Source organism: Maniola jurtina, chromosome 9 (assembly GCF_905333055.1).
Source record: "Maniola jurtina chromosome 9, ilManJurt1.1, whole genome shotgun sequence".
NCBI lineage: Eukaryota > Metazoa > Arthropoda > Insecta > Lepidoptera > Nymphalidae > Maniola > Maniola jurtina.
In genome coordinates, this window is record NC_060037.1 from 4,081,074 (window position 1) to 4,099,191 (window position 18,118).

Here is an 18,118-nt window from a genome sequence, read left to right on the forward strand (position 1 = left end):
GTATTTATATAAACCACTAACTAAGCGCAAACTTTACAAAATATTATGTTTATTAAAGCTGTACTTTGAACAGACGGTTTTCTGAGAATCTATATTGTATTTAAATACATGGAGAATAAACTTTGAAGTGTTTATTTTGCATTTGCTTGCTAAATATTTATTTTATGCATAATAGTTTTTGATTTTTCGTGCAAAATGTCGGAAAAAATATCTTAGTACGGAACGCTCGGTGCGCAAGTCTGACTCGCACTTGGCCGATTTTTTCATTGGCAAGCAAATCGCAGACTAGATTCCCGAAAGCGTTCTACCTATTTGGTATATTTAGTGGCTCCTGTGGGTACAGTTTGTGCTACAGGACCACTAAATATGAATGGTGTGCATTCGGAAAGCGCTTTTGGCAAACTTTCATCATCATGATCAACCAATCGCCAGCCCAATACTAACCGCGGCTCATCTACTCTCCTCTGAATGAGAATGGCCATGGTCTGTCATACAAGCCAAGTGCGTTGAGAACATTATGACGAACTCTCAGACATGCAGGTTTCCTCCTGATGTTTTTCCCAAAGCAAGAGGTGCGTGCCCGACACCGAACCCCAGACCTCCCGTATAGAAGGCCGACCTCTTAACTACTGGGCTATCACAACTTATTCACTAAGCTAACGTTACAAGAAGCTAAATTAAACCGACTTTACAAAATATTTACAGGCACTTGCCTTCAACAACAGAACCTTTGAAATGTTTGGAACCATTCTCTCGTAATAACAACAAAACACTGCCTATTGCCTACCGGTTCACAGTAGTGTGTGCTAAATATGAAAGCATATAATCAACTCTGTTAGTTGGTAATAAAGACTGTATTGGAAAAGCGGTGGCATTGTATTGGTAAGGTCTAACAAGCGAAGCTAATTAGATTATTCCTGAAACAAGATCATTGTTATCGGTGCCATTCGTTGCGGTTACATATTACTTAAACCTATACAAATACATAAATATTGGTAGGTTTTATAAATATTGTTTTCAAATTCTATTTTTTTATTAGTATGCACTAGTATGCGTTAAAGTATGCGTAAAAACTGTATTAGATATGTTAAAAAAAAAAGATCCCGACGAATTGAGAACCTCCTCCTTTTTTGGAAGTCGGTTAAAATGGAGCTAAACATTCTGATATCAATTTTTAGGTATCCAAACTATAGTTATAGGTATAGTTTTCACGAAAATACACAGGTCTTTTGGAATTCAAAATAGGTATAGAAGTAGTAAAAGATCGTGAACTTGTAACCGCGCAGATGTATGATGAAACATCAGTGCAGTTTATTATGAAAACAAATGTATTTGATGCAGAGATGTATCATATTATTACGATAAAATGTTTGCACCTAAGTTTAGCCTACTTGTGGATTTGATATACGAGTAAAAATAAATCTTTCACAACGTTCCCGTACAATATAATTCCATTACGTAATTGCCTCTCGATTTGAAAATATGTGGAGTTTACAATGTAACCTGATTACACGGCAGGCTATCTACATAACGTGCCATCTGTTTTGCGAACCAAGACCGCATTGTATGCTAATGTAGGAATATTCGCACATTGGAAACTATGTAAAGATAATAAAATTATAGGTGGAGGTCATTCGACAACGTATATAGTACAGAAGTAGGTAAACATGCTTGGTACGAAAGGTTTCAAAATTTAATTTTCGGTAGAATGAAATGATGTTTTCTGGATTGCTAAGATCTGGTCGAAAGGGGTCCAAAGTTGTATTAAAATTTTTATTAGCCAAAACAAGGTCCTAGTTGACCTTGTTTTGGCTTCACTCAGGTTGAATTTCTGAACCTTCCATAATTTCAAGTTTTTAGATCCTTGAAATATAAGTCAAGCAGCTTATCCTATAAGTAGATATAGAGGATAGATTGTACTTTCTAACAAGTGTAAATCAAAAATTTATAACACCCCCGACAAGTGAAGGTTACAGTAACTAGAAAAGACCGAAAAGACCTGATAACTTTCAAACGGCTGAACTGATTTTCTTGGACTATTCCGCGCCTACGATCTAAAGTATCTGAGTTTTCCAAAACATCATTTTCAAATAAATAATTATTTATTTAGGCAACGTCCATCTTGACAGCTTGACATTTGTCAATTGACATAATATTATGAACCTAACGGTTATCTAACCTTCTTTTCTACAAAAAAACTAGAAAAGAGCTGATAACTCTTAAACGGCTGAACCAATTTTTTTGGATTATAGCTAAGAACACTCTCGATCAAGCCACCTTTCAAACAAAAAAAAGTAAATTAAAATCGGTTCATTCGTTTAGGCGCTACGATGCCACAGACAGATACACAGATACACAGATACACAGACACACAGATACACAGATACACAGATACACACGTCAAACTTATAACACCCCTCTTTTTGGGTCGGGGGTTAAAAACAATGAACAAAACAATGAAGTAGGCATCCATTTAGATTAAAGGAAATTAATGAAACCCAAAGATACCAATTTCATTAAACAGTCTAATTGGATCAAGTTAATAATGAGTTTCAATTAGGACAGCGAAAAACAAGCGAGAAAACAACAGAGGTAGGCATTTCAATTAAAAAGGCGAAATTGGAGTCCCGCTAAATCAATGAGGTCTCAATATGTTTTCGGGAAGGTAGTCTGAAAATAATGAATATAAATTGCAAAGTGGAAAAGTTGGTTACGGGTGCAGTCAGGATGATTAATACATTAGAATCGCGTGTAACATTAAGTGACATAAAATGAAATTTTTCTCAGTACTGTAACTGAACTAACGGGGTCCTAAGAAACTCTACCCTATTTTTCCTTCGGATCTTTCTAAAGATTATATTTTAAAACAATTTCGTTAAAGTGGCACGTGTATCGTATAGCGGTAGGACCCCTTGTGATGTTGTGTCCATAATAAACCAAGAACTTTTAGAGCGTCGGAAATAATGAGTTCATCAGACTCAAACGACTTTACGGAGTTCAAGTATTGAAAATGTGTGATTGCGTATAATGTCTCTCGAGCGTTCGGTCCGGCAAGACTATTGCCAGTGCGTACTTAGTTCGAGTATTCAAAGTGTGTTGTTTGTGTATGAATATTTATTTAGCATTTGGTATGGTGAGACAAGTGCTAGTTCGAGAATTAAAATGTGTGTTCCGCATAGGAACGCATTAAAATATGAAGGATCATGAGACTGCTCTTACAAGACAACACTTCATATCGAGCCCTACTTATTAGACGTGTGTGTGTGAGTGTGCTTCTTCCTTAGGAAAGGAAGAAGTTGTGTGCGGCATCATTCACTCTAGTTGGCGTAAAAAGGGTTTAGAGTGAATGATGGTACGTAGCTCCACCACGCCACGTACGGTGAGCTTCTGCCTTCCCTTGGTATCCCATCGTCATACTGGGACCCTCGATAAATCAAGAGATCAATATGGCATATAAAATACCAACGAACAGTAGCTCCCCCCCCCACACACGTCATCATCCAAATAAACAGCGCAGCGTATGCAAGCATACTTTAGGAAGTGGTGCGTGCCACTTATGATCCCACGTTGCAGCCGAAGCTGAAATAGCATTTTTATAGTGGTGCCCTCCCACTACAGACCTGTAATAGGTTTTAAGGACGGATCAGACTCACTGCGGGAATATCCACAGGCCTTAACCCGACCTTCAGTATATATGCATTAGCGTAATTTTGTATGGGTATGTTATTGATATTGGGTAACCACCACAAGGCGGTTAAGTATTCCAACAAATGTCAGAATACAAACAGAACAGCAGCATTACCTGCCCTCTGTGGTCAGTCTGTTATTAAAGCACATTAGAATCATCTCAGCAAAGGATTCACAAAGCGCCTAAGACACTAGGGCTCTCCTCAGTTAGGATTGACAAAGCATCAAAGGCACCAGGGTTCTCCCTCGCATAAGTTTCTCCCAACGCGCTCTGTCATATGTCAGATAGTTAGTTAATATCACCGAAAGCCATCTCAAGCAAAGATCACCGAATATCCGGAGGACACGCGGTTCTCCCCGCCTGAGCAGCCACGTCGTCAACAGTTCAAACATAAATCGCTTTTAGATCTTAGGAGGTATCGCCCCTATATAACAAATATATCTGTGTAATTAAAGTGGTCCCTTCTATTAGAATATTTGCTTAGAGTGTTTCTCTCCAAGCACCAACTTGGTCCGTGTTCAGTATTCTTTAATATAAACTTTATGTATCGCCCCAGTACAGAAGTTAAACAAATTGATTATCTCCGTGCGTCACGACGTTACGTCGTTCACGTTTTGATTTCGACTCTCGAGCACTAACGCCCGCGCACACATCGTTCACGACGCAATTCGACCGCAGTCGATCGCGCCGCTGCATCACCGACATGCCAAACGGTGTTTGCCTCTTTTCGAAAATGCGGACGGCCCACATTAAGATTGAAACGTCTTAAGGAATTAATTTTATGTTCGTATGTGTAAGTACATCTCTACAAGTATTCACTGACCTGATTTTAATAAAATTGAAGCAAAAATTTTAATACTATTTTTTATATAATTTTTTTTTTTTTTTTTAATACTTTGGTGTAAAATCTAGGGTCGTTACAGTACCTTCAAAGCAAGAAATTCTAAAATTTATGCAAGATGCTCTAACCTAGACCTCGTTTTTGCAATTTTTAAACATGATTTTAGTCAAACATAGGACCATCTTGCATACAAAACATACAACCGATAACATTAATTTATAGATTATAGAGTCAGGCCTAATGATGAAAAGCATCAAAAAATGGATAAAAGACGTTGAAAAAACACATGTAAATATTTGCATAACCTTAAGTTGCTTTGGATATTAAAGATAGTATGTGCGAGCGTCACTATTATCTAGTTATCACACTAATATTATAAAGGCGAAAGTTTGTATGTGTGTGTGTGTGTGTATGTTTGTTACTCCTTCACGCAAAAACTACTGGACGGATTTGGCTGAAATTTGGAATGGAGATAGATAATATCCTGGATTAGCACATAGGCTACTTTTTATCTCGGAAAATCAAAGAGTTCCCACGGGATTTCAAAAACCTAAATCCACGCGGGCGAAGTCGCGGGCATCGGCTAGTGTGATATATTTCTTAAAATCAACGACATCTATTCCGATCTTAACAAAACAGTCGGTGGGTACCATCTCTATCGCCTTTTTAGAATTCTGTGGTCACGACAAACGTCCTGTTTTGACAGGAAATTTTAAGTCCATGGATAGCAGCCGTGCACAGTCCGTTTCGAGGGAATGATATCAATAACGGCCAATTAAGGCAGACTGTACAAAGACATTTTGTCCCAATTTCTTCCACAAAATTCACAATTCTTGGAAACATTATAGGCGATAAGGTTGTGTATTTAGCTTTGAGATAACAAAAAATAACATCACTAGATACTTTTGCTCTTGCTAAAGTAAGTAAATATATTATTTTTTGACTAAGTAGTTAAAGTGTCTACACACTAAAGCCACAGAGTCGATCCGGCGCGGGCGGCGCGGCGGCTACAAAATGTTACAAGCAAGGCAATTTTGGCAATGGCATTGCACAATTCCACGAAACTATTTCATGAAAAACTTGTCGCACTTATGACCTTTTTGTATAAACACGCCAAACACACCTACCGCATGTGCATAACCGTGCCACGCGAATATGATCATTTAGGTGCTAAACGACTTACGGCCTTAGACTGGACCTTATCATTTGCGATTATTTACAGTAATTAGTTATTGCTGCTGGCAACTGACATTAAGTAGTCCACGTGGATGCAACTAACCAGCATTAATGTGTCAAGCCCAGTCCAATCCAATCCGTCGACGCAGGCGGTTCTAATGTGTTATGTGAAGACACCTTTAGGATCTACCAATGCAAAAGCTTAAAAAAAAAAGGAGGTTTTACTAGCTAAATATTAGAAACAAACCTGCTTGTTATTGAGGTTAATGTTTGAGCAATAAAATAAATAACAAATTGGATCATTTAGCGTCGATGAAAAAACATTAAACGAGCACAAAATTGTACTAGCAATAATCCAATTCCAATGAAAATTGTTATGATATCGAAAATCCCAATGCTTACGAAGGTTCACGTCCTTTCTTAATATCTTGGACACAGATAATAACGATTACGCATCGGATAAGAATATTGTTATTATTATCGCAATAAAAACAGTATTATTTTTTTACAAGCTTGAGTGGATACCTACCTACTAGATTGGTAGTAGATACCTATAACTAAATTATGCCCGCGACTTCGTTCGCATGAATTTAAAATGCTGTGGGAACCCTTTATCCGTCTCTGAAATACAAGCTATCTCTGTACCAATTTTCGTCAAAATCGGCTTAGTGGATGGATCGTGCAAAGCTAACAGACAGGTAGACCCACTTTCGTATCTATCTATACATATACATATAATAAAATTGTAGAAAAGTGGTGTCTGTACAATGGAAATATATAAAAAAAAAGTAGCAGGGGTTGTTATTATATCGATGCCGAACCCGAAATTGTAATTAATTTTTTTTTGTCTGTTTGTCTGTTTGTCTGTTTGTCTGTGTGTTTGTGCACGCTAATATCAGAAACGACTTATTCGATTTAGATACGGTTTTCACTAATATATTGTAGTAAGCTTCACTTAACATTTAGTGTTTATTTCATGTCAATCGGTTCATAAATAAAAAAGTTATGTCAATTTAAAGAATCACGGCGAACATTTCTATTCCACGCGAACGAAGTCGCGGGCACAGCTAGTACTTAATAATATTAGGATGGCTGTTACTAGCACTAGGTCGCTTATCATACCATTCATAATAATCGATACTTTCAGCTAGAAATCGATTGAGTTATAACAACTATCTATACCTACTATAGAACCCTGCCTGCTACTCTACAATATATCAGTCAGATCACCTACTTTCTTGAGCTGAACTATTCCAGGATCCTAGCCGCTCAGTTCAGCTAGAGCTTCGCGGTAAGTAGGTACATATACCTATGGCTTGATTCATACTAACTGGAAAGTCCGCAAATATCGTTCTTAAACCTTCGTGGGTACCATCGATGTGGGTACATATCAAGATGGTCGAGCATCCCTGGGTTTTCCGCCTGGTCTGCGCTGAGCCTATACAAGGGAATTTTATATCCGAATATAGTATTCCGGACGAAATGAAACTTGCTAGAATTCCACAGAAATGTTATATTTTGTCATAAAATGAAGCGTACTCTTATTTATGTAATATCGTAAAGTTGAAAGATTCGCCGCGGATATACCCAAAAAACTGAGCTGGCATTATATGCCTTCCACAAGTTCTATCTCGATTGTGATTGAGTGACTTCGATTTGTGTTTTAGATCGATGTAATGTATTGTAATGTGATTGTTGTTGAAGTTTGTTATTAATGTTGTGGGTATTAATTAGCCTTGGACCTCGGCTTTTTTGGGTTTTCTTGTGGTTGGTTTAAGGTATACCTACTAGATGACTTTGTTCTATTTTAACTTGAGTTAATAGAGTCAGAGTGAATTAGAGTGTGGAAACTCTCGGTTTGATCCTGAATCGAGGATAATATGTCAAATGTTAGGCTATGGTGACGTGAAATCATAGAAAAATAGGGCCTTAAGAGGGCTCTCTCCGTCACTCGTTTCCACTCGTTTCATACAATCGTAGTTCCAATTTCATTTGAATATTAAGCAACCAAAGTCCATGAAATTTTGCAGACATATTCTAGAAACTAATATCTATGTCTGTGGTTTTCCAGATTTCTGTTAAAATATTCGGTTTCAAAGTTACGCGGTCTTAAAATTTTCATACAAATCTTGGAGCCCCTGTAATTTTAAAACTACATATTTTTAGAAAAATCTAAAACACCACAGACACAGATATTAGTTTCTAGAATATGTCTGCAAAATTTCATGGACTTTGGTTGCTTAATATTCAAATGAAATCGGAACTACGATTGTATGAAACGAGTGACGGAGAGAGCCCTGTTAAAAGGGCTACCTGCGTCAAATGTGTGGTCAAATGTCAATAGGTACTTTTGACCACCATTTGACGCCTGCCAGTGCCAGTAGATCTTTATTGGTAGCACTTTATAGTTACTTTGCTGGTTAGAACCCTATTAACACATTATTATAGGTACCTAATAAGTAATTCATTCTTCTAAGTAAGAAATTCTTATTTTAAAAACCAGTAAAAATGGTACAAAGCGTACTATGGGTAAGTACTCGTAAATTCTAATAAAAGAGGTTTACTCCCAATAAAAGGGCTTTACTTAAAAATTCTTACGCCGCGACCCATTACGTCTACTTAAGCCTTAATAACACTTCTGTCTCGTAAATTCAAAGCAAAACGGGCCCCAGATTCGCGTAATTAGTTCACCCCGTGCCTACATAGCGGCGGATTAGGGTAAAAAAGGTGAAGGAATGCAATTAAATCCCGAACATTCTCTTCCATAGGTTTGGGGCATAAACTTTGGCGTGTCAGTCAGTGGTGTGAATACAGATTATTAAGAACAGAATTATTTAGCAGCTACGAAATTACTGGGATTCATTCATTTACTTTTTTCCATAAATATTACTTACGTTTTAGGTACTGAAGGTAAGCTAAATGCAAAGCTTCATCCTACTGAAAAAGCCACGTGCCGCCAATGTTTTATTAATTTAGTACGATGCCGTGTAGAAACCGATAAAGGGATAACAGAGGTATGGGCTTAAAACTGCCGTACCCACTTTCGGCTAAGGCTATTAATGTTTTCCAGGTTAGCTAGTGCCTCGTCTCCATCTTAGACTGCATCACTATTTTGTCACTTGAGAAAACAGTCAAGACTCAAGAGCAAACTTATTTCATCAAATAAAAACCAGCCAAGTGCCAGTCAGACTCGCGCACCAAGGGTTCCGTACTCGGGTATTTTTTCCGACATTTTCCATGATGAATCAAAAAAAAATACGCATACAAATAAATTTCCATTTCATCTATTTGTGGTTTTAATTCAGATTTTACTGCTATTTTTACTTGCAAGGTTTTAGTTTAAATATTAAAGATAAAAAAAAAACATCTATAAAGCCAGCATTTTGACTCTTGTAATAGCTATAGCTTTGTTGGTAGAGTGGTGGCTATCTACGCTTAGTCAGTCCTACCACCATCTTACAATCGCAGATTTTACACGTCGTTGTTGGTATCCTGTCGGCATACAAAGCCAAATTAAAACCTTAAAGCACGGTAATGGTCTTAAAGCCTCCATTGCAGTCCAATTGCGTTAAATTGGAATAATCTGAAGTCTGAACGCACCCCGCGGCTGCCGCGGCGGTCAGAATGAGCAGTTACCGAGTAATTGCCTCCCAACAGTGCAGTTAATGCACACTGTACAATAATGTCTGTTGGGCTTGCTTTTTAGTGATCCGTACCCCAAAAGGAAAAAAGAAATCCTTATAGGACATGCAAACGAGCAGTTCACATCCGGGTATTTCCAAATACGAAACTATCTAGCAAAAGATAAACAAAAACAAGGACGGGATCCGCAAAAAAATTCAATATTCGGACCATCTGGCCAGTTCCAGGTCGCAGATTATGTAAGGAAGTGGGGGTTTGCTTACAAAGAGTTTGAGTTTATTATGTCCCGTCGCGATTCCCGACCGCTATACAATGCCGCTACCGTTGCCTCGAGGACAATATTGTAAAGTGGCCATAAATTAGGTTTTTGCCGGAAATTGGGCCTACCAAGAGATTGGGTTAATTCCTCGTCGTGTTTATGAAAATCGTGGCTTCTGTGTTATAAAATAAGTGAAGTAAAATTCACTTATAAAATGTAAAATTAGTTTTGCAAGTTGTTAATTAAAATTGTGAACCAATAAAAACACAATTTTTTAACATAAAGCTAGAGTTTATTTATTTACTTAGATTTACTAGCTTATGCTCGCGATTTCGTCCGCGTGGACTACACCAAACCCCTATTATTTTAACCCCTTAGAGGTCAAATTTTCTTTGACCTCTATTTATTTGCGGATGTCTACGTCATAATAGCTATCGGCATGCTAAATTTCAGCCCGATCTGTCCAGAAGTTTGAGCTGTGCGTATTAGATCAGTTAGTTAGTCCGTCAGTCAGTCAGTCAGTATTTCCTTAGATTATATTATAAGTACTTAGATTTGGATTACAGATTATGTAAAGAAGTTACAATGAGTTTGAGTTTATCATGCCCAGTGCAACTTCCGACCGCATACAATGCCGCTGTTGGCTCAGGGACAATATTGCAAAGTGCCCATAAATTAGATTCTTTGCCGGAAATTGGGTCTACGAACAGTCAGGGTTAATTCTTCGCCATGTTTATGGGAGCCGTGGCTTCTGTATCATAATAATATCCTTGTAACTGGGGAACTTATAACAATATGTAACATATTAAATAGGTAATGTGTTGTGTTATGTTGCAGTTTGCAATTTGCGGTCAAGATTGTATGGTTGTTCAAAACTTAGTACTTAGATAATTGCCACGATTGCCACTGGGATGGTGAACTGAAACCAGAATAGTTATGTGGCTATAGTTGTGTAGTGTTGCAATTATAATATGTACTTAGTTACTGTCAGTATCTTAAGCCAGACTTACAAGCGATAAATTCACTTACTCACCAATAAGAACTTAGGACCTAAAGAAAGCACCTGATGGCATCACTACATCAAGAACTTAATAACCGAAGGATACACTTCTTAACTTCGGTTGAAATGCCATAACTTCAATTTCACACAATGAACTTCTAAAAAAACAAGCGGTATCGTATTACCACATTAGGGGCCACTACTGAGTAGGGAATAATCCGTTATCTATGGTGACCACTAATGGCCTTAATGAGTAGGGTAAGCCTTTTCCTGTGGCACACCTTTCACTACACATACCTTGATTTATATACAGACAGCTACAAAGAAGTTCTTGTGCTGTATTTCACAAAAGTTCCAGGTTCTTGTATCACAAAAGTAAGATGAAAATCATTTAGATTGAATATTGGTGCCTGCTACCTATGCAGAATTCTCGACCCACTCTGCTTCAATGTGTTTAGTACTTGATTCCCAAATCAATAAAGGTGATGTAATAATTCCCCATAACTAGGTGTTTGAGCTGCGGGCGGCGGCGGCATCACGACGGCTTACCTACCTCTAAGGGCCTGGTCAGATATAAAGCGCAACCTCATACAGCAGGAAAAACATCACACTGTGTGTACAAGTACTACTTGTAATACTAGTACTAGGAACTATAAAGTTCGTCACACTGTGTAGCGTGATAGTGCTAGGAACTGTAAGAAGTTCGACACACTGTGTAGCGTGATAGGATATGTGTGACGGCAACACGTCCAACGCGGCTTGCAAAAGTTTATATACAAAGAAATGAAGGCACTCACACTATAAAGGATGCACTAGTTCATACAGTTCGTTTATCACAAGTCGTACCTACACGAATTCAATGGCACACCTTGCTCTTGCCTTAGCCTTGTAGACTTCAAACAACATACCTACTCTTTACTGTTAAGTAGGTTAAACCTTCGTCTGCGAGGCACGTTGCTGCCATCCCGCTCTGTATCTATCCAGGCCTTTATCCAGGTGTCTGAGTTGCGGCGGCGTCGTGACGGTATTACCGCTAATAGCTTTATGTCGGCCTCTCCTTCCCGTCTCGCCGGCCGCACTACTGTGCAGATTACAGACTTCAAACAATATACCTTCTTTTTACTGATAAGTAGGTTACACCTTCGTCTGCGAGGCACGTTGCTGCCATCCCGCTCTGTATCTACCCAGGCCTTTATCCAGGTGTCTGAGTTGCGGCGGCGTCATGACGGTATTACCGCTAATAGCTTTATGTCGGCCTCTCCTTCCCGTCTCGCCGGCCGCGCTACTGTGCAGATTGCAGACTTCAAACACAATATACTCGTTACCGTTACTAATAAGTATGCAGGTTGAACAGGGACTTCATCTGCGAGGGTGGTATTCTAGGCTTTCCTGTAAAATATACGTTTATGTAATTACTAGATGCTGCCCGCGAATTCGTCTGCGAGGATTAAGGTTTTTTACAAAAATCTCTTTGCTTTTCCGGGATGCAAGCTACTTACCTCTGTACCAAATTTCATAAAAATCGGTTAAACGGATGGACCTTTAAGAATCCCGTAGGAACTATTTGATTTTCCAGAATAAAAAGTACCCTATGTCCGTCCCCGGGATATAAGCTAACTCTGTACGAAATTTCATCAAAATCGGTCAACTGTTGAGCCATGAAAAGCTAGCAGATAGACAGACACTTTCGCGCTTATAATAATATTAATAAAGTATGGAGTATGGATGAAATAACAAAAAAAAAAAAACCAAAGACCAAACCAAGTTCTTTGATTTTGCTTAATCCTTTCTTAGTGACGGTCTATATTATAAAGAAAATCTACAAATAAATTACTGAGTTTCTAGACCCCAATGGTTGCTGTACTCCATTGATAGTTTCTGCATTTATGGATTTAAATCCGAGGATACTTTACATTTCACAAAAAGCACATCCTGAAACTCGGTTAAATTTTAAATTGCTCCGAAAAAGAACTTCGTTGAATCAGAAATTTTCTTCATTGCTCAGCGTAAAATTTTAATAGAACTTTTATTGAAATGGAGCAGTATATCCTTTGGTAGGCTCGGCGTGGAATCTATACTAATAAATAAAATTGGAGTGTCTGTCTGTAATTTCGAAATAACTACCTCATATTAAGCTCATATGGTTATTTGAACGATACCATAACTGAATCACACGTTTTTAAAATTTTTGTCTGTCTGTTTGTCTGTCTGTCTGTCTGTCTGTCTGTCTGTCTGTCTGTTTGAAAAGGCTAATCTTTGGAACGGCTGAACCGATTTTGACGGGACTTTCACAGGCAAGTAGAGGATTGACCAGGGCGTAAAATAGGCTACTTTTTTAACCGACTTTTAAAAAGGGAGTTGTGTTTTTCTACCTATGTACACCGAAATCTCCGAGATTTCTGAACCGATTTGCGTCATTTCTTTTTTAATCGATAGAGGAACTTTGCGACATTGTTTCATAAAAAATTTGGAGCCCAACTCCTCAATCCTGATGCTGCAGGGGATCTGACCAATCCACGCGGGCGAAGCTGCGGGCATCAGCTAGTAAAACAATAAAGGTTCGTCGTCCAGGTGGCGATGCGGTTTGCCGCCACTACGCCATTACCGCTAATGGGTTTATGTCGGGACTCAGGACTTACTTCCGTCTGCGCACTCCATTCGTATACTTACTTCATTATTTAAAGTCTTCATTTTTCAGGTTCTGTATCCGAACGGTGCCGACGCGACGGGACGCTAAAAATGAAGACTTTACTAAGACTCCGCTGTCCATCCGTCCGTCCGTCCATCCGTCTCTCTGTCAGCGGACTGTATCTCGTGAATCATAATTATTAGATAGAGAGTATGGTAATAGTAATAATAAAAAATTTCAGCCTCATAAAAAAAGCTCAGAGTCACTCGTTAAGTAGTTTAAAACCTAAATTCGCGCGAACCAAGTCGCTGGCATTATATTCACTAGTATCTTATAATGATATAGTATGGATAATGAATATAGCCCATATTTCACTCCTAATGCGAATAATAGTGGAAGAATATGAGAAGAATACATCACAGGAGCTCATAGATATACATTATGAGTGATTCAATAAAGCGGATGGTGCATTATTGCTATTGAAACAATGCAAGGTTACTCTTATTACGTCGCTATAAATAATGGTCGTTGCGATCCCTCCTGGATGTAACATTCAATCATAATTGGATGTACCTAAAGCAATGCAGAAATCTGTAACGAACGTTGATATTGCTAATAACTGAACGCAATCTTATTGTAAGTTGGTGCTTCAGATTTTTGGGTTCCGTAGCTCAAAAGGGAAAAAGGAACCCTTATAGGATCACTTTGTTATCTATCTGTCTGTCTGTCCGTCTGTCCGTCTATCGTGTCAGTCAAGAAACCTAAAAGGTATACTTCCCGTTGACCTAGAATCGTGAGATTTGGTAGATAGGTGAGTCTTATATTATATAGTTATTTAAAGCTTTTTGTCAATGTTTTTACACATGTCAACTGTGGACAAAGTTTACCAAGCGCAGCTATAATGCGCTTAGGATACAATATAACAACGCCTTCCGCATCCTAATGCGGAATAATCCGCGTATCTGCAGTGCTAAAGCCATGTTTGCTGCGGCGAGGGTCCCTGACTTCTTCGCCATACTCAGAGCGAGGACGGCTTCCTTCTGGGAAAGACTAAGACACAGTACTAACTCCATCTTGTGTGCTATTAACGAAGATCTGAGTAATCCTTTTTCTAAAAATTGGTCAAACCTGCATCGGTGCGACAACAACAGCTTTATTTAGATAAGTTTATATACTATGTATATCTACATTAAGCTGTATATTATTTTGTGTTTTTTCTTTTTGTTTGTTATGGGTTGTCTTGTGACTTATATTGCCTGAAATAAAAATTATTATTATTATATTATTATTATAACACAAGTAAAGAAAAAAAGTCGCGAGCATAAGGTAGTTTATTATATTTTTCGAGAAGTATTTTTGCAGGATGTTCCAGTTTCTCATGTGAATAGTATCAGTATTGGCACATGTGTGATGTGGTACATACGGGGTTGGCTATCCTTGGTCATAACCCACTTTACGACCGGCAGTCAGACAAACTAATGCGCGGTGTCGACGCCTTGGTTATTAACCAAGATGTTATCGCTTGACCTCATTTGTTTAGCCATTACAATTTTTGTATTTACGATAAGTATTATTAAGGATGATTCACATTTGACCATTTCGGGACCGACTACATCGACATGTTACGTCGGCTCATGGATTAACTTCACTTTGGCTCAGCATGGTTTAGGCCCGGTACAGTCTAACATGAATCGTCTTTTATTAACCGACTTCCAAAAAAGGAGGAGGTTCTCAATTCGTCGGAATCTTTTTTTTTTTTTTTTTTTTTTTTTATATTTTTTATGTATGTTCCCCGATTACTCAAAGACCCCTGGACCGATTTGGAAAATTTTTTTTTTGTTTGAAAGGGTATACTGTGCAGGTAATCCCATATAAATTTGGTGAAGATTTGATGAATATCTTCGGAGATGGAGAACAGAACTCCTCAATGGATAAGAGCAAATTGCTCGCGATCAGTGTAATAGCTTAGTAAACAGTAGGGTTTTAACTGGGCATAGCATATTATAGTACAGTGGGGCCACTAAAAAGTGTGAAATAAAAAATTTTCAAAAGAAAAATAAAACCGACTTCAAAAACCACAAACACTAAAAAGTACAAAATAATTTTTGTTTAGCTACACGTGTAATGTACCTAGGTATGAAGTCGGGCGAGCTTCACTCTTGGATTTCTAATTTTGTTTTAATATGCTCGCTCGACTTCATACCTAGGTACATTACACGTGTAGCTAAACAAAAATTATTTTGTACTTTTTAGTGTTTGTGGTTTTTGAAGTCGGTTTTATTTTTCTTTTAGATACATAGAGAAGTTTTTAATCAAAATTCTACACCTCACCCCCATATTTTTCATAATTATTAGGTAATTTAATATAGCAAGTCGCTAGCAGAAAATTGACCCATGGCTTTTCCGGATGAATTTATTGATATTTTTTGTATAGGTATTTTACAGTCTGAATTATTTTGCGTGATGCGGGTTGATTTTTCGCATTTTTATACATAGTATAAAAAACCGATCAAAAAGCAATGTTTTCATTGATAGCTTAGAATAATTCACTACGAGCTTAATTTTACACGCAATCTGGTCCCATCTAAGGAAACTGATTACGGATTGGAATTTGGAATAGCACTCGAAAGCTCATGGATGTACGGGCACAAATAGGGCGTGATATTGGAGATGTCTTCCTTGGGAGGAACCGCCATTTGTAATAAAAAATAACGCATTTTTATTTATTACCCAAGAAGGAACGGAAACGGAATTGAGCGGAGGCTGTTGTTGCATTTACCTTTATATATTTCAATTTATAGTTCAATTTTTATGCGGTTTTAGCATTTCATAGCTATTATAGAGTTGTTTTTAGGCATCACGATATTAACCTAATAGGGCGCGCTTCAGGGTTGTCTAAAAAAAAACAATATTTTTATTTTACTTAGCTTTTCGTATATTGTAAGTAATTGATACTTGAAAGCAGTACACTTATATATTATTACATATAATATTAGAGCATAGTTACTGTAATATATCGAAGTAAAACGCCGAGTTGCAACAACGGTTTATTATAGACTGGCTTACATCAATTCATAGCTACAATATTATTTCCTAGAATACCCGCATAACATTATAATATACTACACTATCCCCCCCTTTATTATGGGTACATTTTTACTATCCTATTATTTACTTGTATACTTAAAATTAAACATTCCGTAGGCCACTATAAAAAAGTACTCAAAACTATAACTTAATTAACATATCTAAATATTTAAATACAAGGTTTAATACATAAATGCAATTCAACTACAATGTTCAAATATTATCATAACCGAACCGAACTGGTCGGCGTCGGTTCCGTTTATTTAGCACCGGGGATGTTCCAGTACGAGATTCGCCCCCGTCGTCGTCAACCTCATTACCCGAACACGAACAGCTATCATAGTCAGCTAACGCCGCTTGAGCAGATACCGTAGGGTGACCACGACTGTTACTCGACGTCGAATCTCGACTGGTCTCCGCCGAACTAGAACGCAATTGATCTGCATGTCGCGTCCATCGCAAACCATCCTCAGTCTCAACCTCGTACATATTTCGTCCCCTCCTACTCTTAATTATCGCTGTACACCACCTTTTATTCTTGCGAAAGTCTTGAGCCCATACTTTATCTCCTTCTACCCAAACCCTTTCAGTTCCGCCTTTTGCCAGTGCTCTTTTTTGCAACCGATCCGATACCGATTCCACAGCTCCCGATTTTAATAGGTCTAACCGCGATCTAAGGTGACGTCCAAACATCAATCTCGCAGGTGTTTCCCCGGTAGTACCATGGATACTATTACGGTAATCAAGAAGAAATCTTTGCAAAAAACTATTTATGTTAATTTTTTCAGCTTCCGCTTTTTTTAGAGCCCTTTTAACCGTTCGAACAGCGTTTTCCGCTTCTCCGTTAGAAGAAGGGTGATATGGCGCGGACGTAATATGTTTAATACCATTGTTTTTCAAAAATGAAGAAAATTCTTCGCTGGACAGTTGCGGGCCGTTGTCACTTACCAGGATCTTGCAAAGTCCAAAACGGGAAAATATCTCCTTCAATTTTAAGATCGTATTTGCCGCAGTCGTAGTAGACATAGGTACGACTTCGAGCCATTTAGAGTGTGCGTCAACTAAAATTAAGTAGGAAACCTTTTTAAATTCAAAAAAATCTATATGAACCCGCTCAAATGGACTGGACGGCCACGACCACGGCACCAATGGGCTTTTCGGTGGCAAGTCCGCAACGTCTCCACACGTCCGACACGCTGAACACATCCGTTCCAGGTCGTTATCTAGACCGGGCCAAAACACAAAGCTTCGCGCGAGCCCTTTGCATTTAACCATACCTAAATGTGAGCCATGCAGCTCGGCCAACACCGCGGGCCGCAGCGCCAGGGGCACGACCACGCGGCAGCCCCACATCAAACATCCATTCTCGACATATAGCTCATCGCGACGCCGCCAATATGCGCTCATTTCTCGGTCCGCTTCTTTAAAACCCGATTTGGGCCAGCCCGTCCTCACAAACTCCAACACTCTCGATATATTTTTATCTTTTGCTGATTCTATCCTAATCTGACTCGAATCAATTGGGAATCTATTTTCAATAAATTTAATAAACGTGTTCGCGTCGTTATTACCTCCCGGTGCTTGTATTGGTAATCTAGATAAGGCATCGGCGTTATTCTCTTTAGATTGAACATACTCGATGTCGTACTGGTAACCCGACAGTAAAATAGCCCATCGAATTAACCGCCCCGACGCCATTTGCGGGATGTCTTTTTTTGAACCGAAAATGGCTATCAACGGTTGATGGTCAGTACGCAAAATAAACCTACGACCGTAAAGGTACGTATGAAATTTTT

The 18,118-nt window shown here is 38.4% G+C and overlaps 1 long non-coding RNA gene across 1 annotated transcript; it reads right to left on the reverse strand.

Moving 5' to 3' along the window:
* Positions 1-589: 589 nt before the first annotated feature.
* On the reverse strand, positions 590-5,606 carry LOC123868053. Its single transcript, XR_006796571.1, has 3 exons — positions 5,595-5,606; positions 2,180-2,187; positions 590-643 (listed from the first exon to the last, which is right to left on the reverse strand). It is a non-coding gene; the product is annotated as an uncharacterized LOC123868053 (long non-coding RNA).
* Positions 5,607-18,118: the final 12,512 nt, after the last annotated feature.